The following is a 6169-nucleotide window of genomic DNA, read 5'->3' on the forward strand; positions in this document are numbered from 1 at the left end:
TTCTCCTTCCTCCTCCATCTCCACGGTTCTGTCTTTTCCTGATTTTACTGTAACGTATTACCACTTTCTTCACTTTATTTCTTCGAATGGCTTCTCTTCCCACTCCACAGTCACATTGTTACCCAGTCCTCCCCTCTTCACTATCTACCTGCTCCTATTTGGTGACAGCATCTCACACATAGGCCATTTGTCCATATTAATGTGTAATGATGCTTAGGAGTCACATTATATACTAGATTTTATTCGAAAAAAGTTTTACAGGGTTGGGGTAGCGTGTTTTTTCTTCTTTCACAAGAGTCTTAATTCAGGTTTCACAAATTAAATGAAATGAGAACATATATTTGTAACTCATTGATTAGTCTCGGGGTTTTTCAATCTAATCGTATGTTTCATTTTCAAAGCCAAAGTTTGTGAGGGATTTGAGGCAAATCTGGAAGAAGGCTGAAGAAATCACCAGATGATTGGCATGCACCAAATATATATGTGAAGCGTTACCATGGAAAATCTGAACAGTGTTCCATACAGTGCAGCTGAGTCTGTACAAAATGAAATAAAGTAATCATTTTCATGAATAGCTTGTCAGCATTTTTTGTATTTGTGTCTAATGCTTCACATTGTGTTGCAAGCTTTTTTTTTCAGCCAGTTGCTTGCCTGAAGATGGTGATTGTTTCTGGGGTTTGTTTCCACAAATGCCAGGAGTCTTCATCCCGTAATGTGTAAAATTAAACAGTGTAGTTTGGAAGCTATTTGATCAAGGAGAGTATTGCAGCTCAACATAATTAATGTTCACATGCAGCAGGGGCTAAGGCAAGGCTGCCTATTGGCACCCACCTTATGTATCATCAATGACGTTTTGGATGGCATTGAAGGGGCAGACTTGATGCATCTCGTGACAGTTCTCACCTCTTTATGTACACCGTGAAGTTTAGTAACCCAAGGTTTACTAGGTGGGTTCTGTTTTCAGTCCTGTAAGTGCAAATCCCTAATCTTGTGGAACTTCACTATTTAGAGCAACATGACAACAGATAATCTCAATTGACTTACTGCCCATGCAATCGAGATGCTGTCCTCAGTGCCTTATCACACGACCACTCAGGACCCTAAGTCCAGCAACTACCTGTTTTCTGTATTTCCATACCTCCCTTCTTAAGAATTTAGCAGAGGCTCGAAGACACTACTGAGAAGAAACAACAGATTTTTATTAACCCACATGTCTCACTTTAAGTGATAATAATACAAAATAAACGCAACTTTGGAAACAGACAACTATCAACACCAAACTGTAATGAAACTTGCAGCGCTTAACTAAGTAAATTAAAAAACAATCTTGGCTTGGAGGTAGTCCATCTCAAGTTATGTGCATACCTAGATGGTGACCAAAAGCCAGTGACCCCGAGGTAAGCCAGCCCCTTCCTTACACAGACATCTGGTTCCCATCAAGGTATCAGAGTAGGTTTTCTCCCGCGCTAAGTATAACATGGTCTATCCCACAAAATGGTTTTACTTATTCAGACAGCTTTTAGACTTTATGTCACCAAAGCTGTCCCTGCTATGCTAAGTGAAAGCAATTTGTCAGGTTTAAAACACAAACCTTAAACGGACAGTTATGCCCAAACGTACAAACTATAAATATATTATTTACAGAACTTATGTTCATATATCTAGAGCCTAGAGAGTGTACAAAAATAGAGTAACCATGACAATCTGTTCCAGGCCTTTCTGACAGAATGGTAGGCTTCTGCAAATGATATTGTACTACTGGCAGATTCACACGCATTTCATCCTGAGATGTGTTGCCCACCAGAAAGCTGGCGATTACTGCCATCCATCCAGTGAGGGCTCAAACCCGCGTTTGTCAATTGTCAAATAGCCAACTAGTGGTTACCACCGGGCTGGGGGGGGGGAGGTAAACAGGGTCTCCTTGGAGCTAAACTGGCTTCAAGGTGACATGTTTGGCAATGGATTGCTAGAATCAAGCCCACCCTCTATGTTGATCTCGGTAGTCCTGTTCCCGAGTCAGGCGAGAGAGTGCACATTCCATTTCCAATAAATATTTCTGGAATTTCCATGTATTGGGGGGATGCAGGAACTCTCAGTCTGGTTTGGATAACCTTAAGCATGGTGAAGGGATTCTGTGCATGCTAGACATCCAGCTAACCAAAAAAAACTGTCTGTTTCTGTGTCTCTGCCGGTGTTGCTGTCTGTTCTCCCAATGTGAAAGGCGCTCTATAAATGTAATTTTGTTGTTGTTGTTGTCTTTATGTGTTTGTCTGCGATTCTGTCTGAATCCATGTCTCTGTGTCACTTTCTGTGTCTGTCTCTTTTTGTCTCTGTCTCAATGTCTGTGAGTCTGTGTCTGTGTTTCACACTATGGTCTCTGGTGCCCCCCGTTACCCCCCCACCCACCGCACCAGCCAATAGGAGACTTAATACAAGTTTTCAAAATTCTGAGGGGATTCGATAGAGTGAATGAGGAGAAACTATTTCCATTAGTGGGTGGGTTGGTAACCTGAGGGCACCAATTTAAAATAGTTGTTAAAAGAAACAGAGCGGAGGTGAGGAGAAATGTTTTCACACAGCGAGTTGTTCGGATCTGGAATGCGTTGCCTGAAAGGGTGGTGGAAGCCGATTTGATAACAACTTTTAAGAGGGAAGTAGATAATTATTTGGGAAGGACAAGTTTGCAGGGCTATGGGGATAGCGCGGAGGAGTGGGATTGATTTGGATAGCTGTTTTCAAAGAACTGGCACGGACACGATGGGCCGAATTGCCTCCTTCTGCACTGTATAATTCTATGATTCTAATCAGGGGGTAGCTGTGTGAAGGTTGCTTTAGTTTGCACAGAGCCAGTGTCTGTCAAGGTTGGTTGGATTTAGTGACCGAGTCAGTTTGTATCAGGGCTGGTTGTGGAGCATTAGTTTGTGTGCGAGTCGGTTCAGGGCAGGTATAGTCAGTGACTCTCCGTCGAGGCCAGTTGAGAGTTAATCTATCCAGGACTAGTTTAGTGTAGATACCTCGGATCAGTCACTCTAGGGCTGGGTTGGAGCAGTTTGCACGGCTGGTTTGCTAGTGATCAGCAATGTGTAGCTGCCGAGAGTCAGTGTCTGCCGCCTCTGGGTCAGTGTAGCTGCCACGAGTTAGTTTCCATCCAGACTGGTTTAGTGTAGAGTTATTTTATGCTGAGATTGGTTCAGAGTTGGGTTTATCAGGGTGAGTTTAGTCCAGATGTTGAGAGTTGGTTTCTGCCAGTGTTTCCTGAGTGTATTTGAGAGTTGGGTTTGTTGGGTTTAGTTCAGAGGGTGTTTGAGAGTTGGCTTGTGTCAGGGCAGGTTCAGAGTAGTTACACAGTATAGTTTAGTGAGTGGGGCCAGGGTTGGATTAGCAGAATTGTTGAGTGAATTTCTGTGGGTTTGATCAGTAAAGACCACAAGAGTTGGTCAGTGTCAGGGCTGTGGAGGTGGAGGGGAGGTTGTGTGGGGGGGGGGGGGGGTAGGGTAATTAGGGTTAGGGTTAACCAATTGGGGTTAGTGGTGTAGTTCCCCAAGTGATGGGGGCCTCCAAGTGGTGGGGCTCGCTATCGGTGGGGGTGCCGAAATGGTGGGGACCCCAAGTGGTGAGGGCCCCCATGTGGTAGGGGACCCATGTGGTAGGGAGCGCCAAGTGGTAGGGGACCCCGTGTTAGGGTCCCAAGTGTTGGGGACCACAATTGGTGGAGGTCCCAAGTGGTGGGGGATCCCAAGTGGTGGGGGGCCACCAAGTAGTAGGGGGACCCAAGAGGTGGGTGCCCCCATGTGGTGGGGGCCCAAAGTGTTGGGTGACCCAAGTGGTAGGGACCTCCAAGTGCTGCGTCTCCCCAGTGGCGGTGGCCACAATTTGTGGGGGCCCCACATGGTTGGGGCTTCCAAGTAGTGGTGGCCCCCAAGTGTTGTGGCCCCCTAGTGTTGGAGGCCCCCAAGTATTAGGGGGCCACCAAGTGGTGGGGGACCCCAACTGGGTCACGTTTTGGGCGTCTTTTTAGCTCACCAATTCTTTGCGTATTTTCCTCTTTACTTTTTTTGTGCATTTGTACACCTTTTTGGGGGAATTTGTTTGGGATTTGCCGTTTGTTTGGAGGTTTCCACGAATTTTCTCATCATTCTTTTGACTTTTCATGTTTTTGTGACTTTGTTGCTCACTAATTTGTCGCAAATTTTCCCCTTTTTTTGCTTTTTTGGGGTCATTTTTGCTCGTATTTTCTCTTCATCGTTTCTCATGTTTTTTTTAAGCGTTTTTTGTCCTAATATTTTCTATATTTGTCGTACGTTTGTTTTTGCAACCTTTTTGGAGCTTTTTTAAGCTCACTAATTTATCACATATTTTCCCTTATCTTGTTTCTTACCTTATTTGGCATTTTTGTGTGTCATCATTCCTTTAGCTTTTTTTCTCGCATTTTCTTTTCATCATTCTTTGTCTTACTTGGGAACCCAACCACTTGGGGGACCCACTATTTGGGCCCCCCCACCAGTTGAGGCCACCGAATGTTGTTTTGGGGCGTGTTTTCTCCTAATTTTTTTGCACTTTTTTTTCAACAATTTGGTATTTTTAAACCTTTCGAGTTTTCCCTCATCATTTTTTTTCGCTTCATTTGGCATTTTTGTGTTTCATTATTTCTTTGTGTTATTTTCGTGCATTTTCTCTTCACTTTTTTCCGGGTACTTTTCATGGCTTTTTAGGCGTATTTTCTCTCTTTTTTTGCGCATTTGTTTCTCATCGTTTGTCGAGTGTTTTTATATCACCAATCGCGTATTTTCCCTCATCATTTCTTTGGTTATTTGGCATTTTTGCGTGTCATCATTTATATATTTTTTAACGCGCATTTTCTCTTCATTGTCTTTTTCATAGAATCATAGAATGTTACGGCACAGACGGAGGCCATTCGGCCCATTTTTGCTTACTTTTCATATCATTTTGGGTGTATTTTCTCCTAATCTTTTTGCACTTTTGTTTCAACATTTTTGATGACTTGTTTCACGTTTTTGGGGTCTTTTTATCTCACTAATTTGTCTCATATTTTCCTCTAATTTGCTTTTTTTTGTAATTTTTGCGTGTTTTTTTCTTGTATTTTCTCTTCATCGTTTTTCAAGTGCTTTTTGGTGTTTTTGTCCTAATATTTTATCCTCATATTTTCACGCATTTGTTTTTGCAACCTTTTTGGAGCTTTTTTAGCTGAGCAATCGGTTGCATATTTTCCCTTTTCATGTTTTTTGTTGTTATTTGGCATTTTTTGTATGTCTTCATTTATTTGTAATTTTCTTTCATTTTCTCTTCATCTTTTTTCGAGAACTTTTTGGGGTTATGGGTGTATTTTTTCCTAATTTTTCACACTTTTTCAACAATTTGGTGTGTTGCTTCAGGTTTGTAGTGTCTTTCTAGCTCACCAATTTTTCACGTATTTTTCTGTTTACTTTCTTGTGTATTTTTAAAAATTTTGGGGGCTTTTTTGTGTGTTTTCACTTCTTTAGGTGTTTCCAAGTATTTTCTCCACATTTTTTCAAGTTTATTTGTTTTTGGCGTCTTTTTAGTTCACTAATTTGTTGCATATTTTCCGCTTATCACTGTTTTGCTTTTTTTTGTCATTTTTGTGTGTTTTCTTTTGTGTTTTTTTCTTTTTTTTCTCTTCATCGTTTTTCATGTTTCTTTAAGCATTTTCTCCTATTTTCACACATTTGTTTCTCAACATTTTTCAAGCCTTTTTAGCTCACCAATTTGTTGCATATTTTCACTTTTTTTGCGGTATGTCATTCTTGTGTGTTATCATTTCTTTGTTTTCTTCGTGCAAACTATAAACTTGTAAATTATAGACTAGTCAGATAAAAATCCTACTTATAAACTCAAGACAAGAAAGTGCCACATTTTATCTCTTGCAGTCCAGCAATTTTAAAGTAAAAAGCAAGTGACAAACTTCAAAAACAACACACAATATTGTATACCAATCCCAATGATGCGTTCTTCACAACAGAAGTTGTTTTAGCATTAAGTAGGAACATTCAGGAGTAGGCCATGCAGCCCTTCAAGCCTGTTCTGCCATTCAAATAGATCATGGCTGATCTTTACCTCAACTAATCGTGTCAATTCCAATTTCCCACCATATCCCTTGATACTCTGCCCTACCAAAAATCTATCAACCTCA

This window comes from Callorhinchus milii, unplaced genomic scaffold, assembly GCF_018977255.1.
Source record: "Callorhinchus milii isolate IMCB2004 unplaced genomic scaffold, IMCB_Cmil_1.0 Scaffold16, whole genome shotgun sequence".
Taxonomy (NCBI): Eukaryota; Metazoa; Chordata; class Chondrichthyes; order Chimaeriformes; family Callorhinchidae; genus Callorhinchus; species Callorhinchus milii.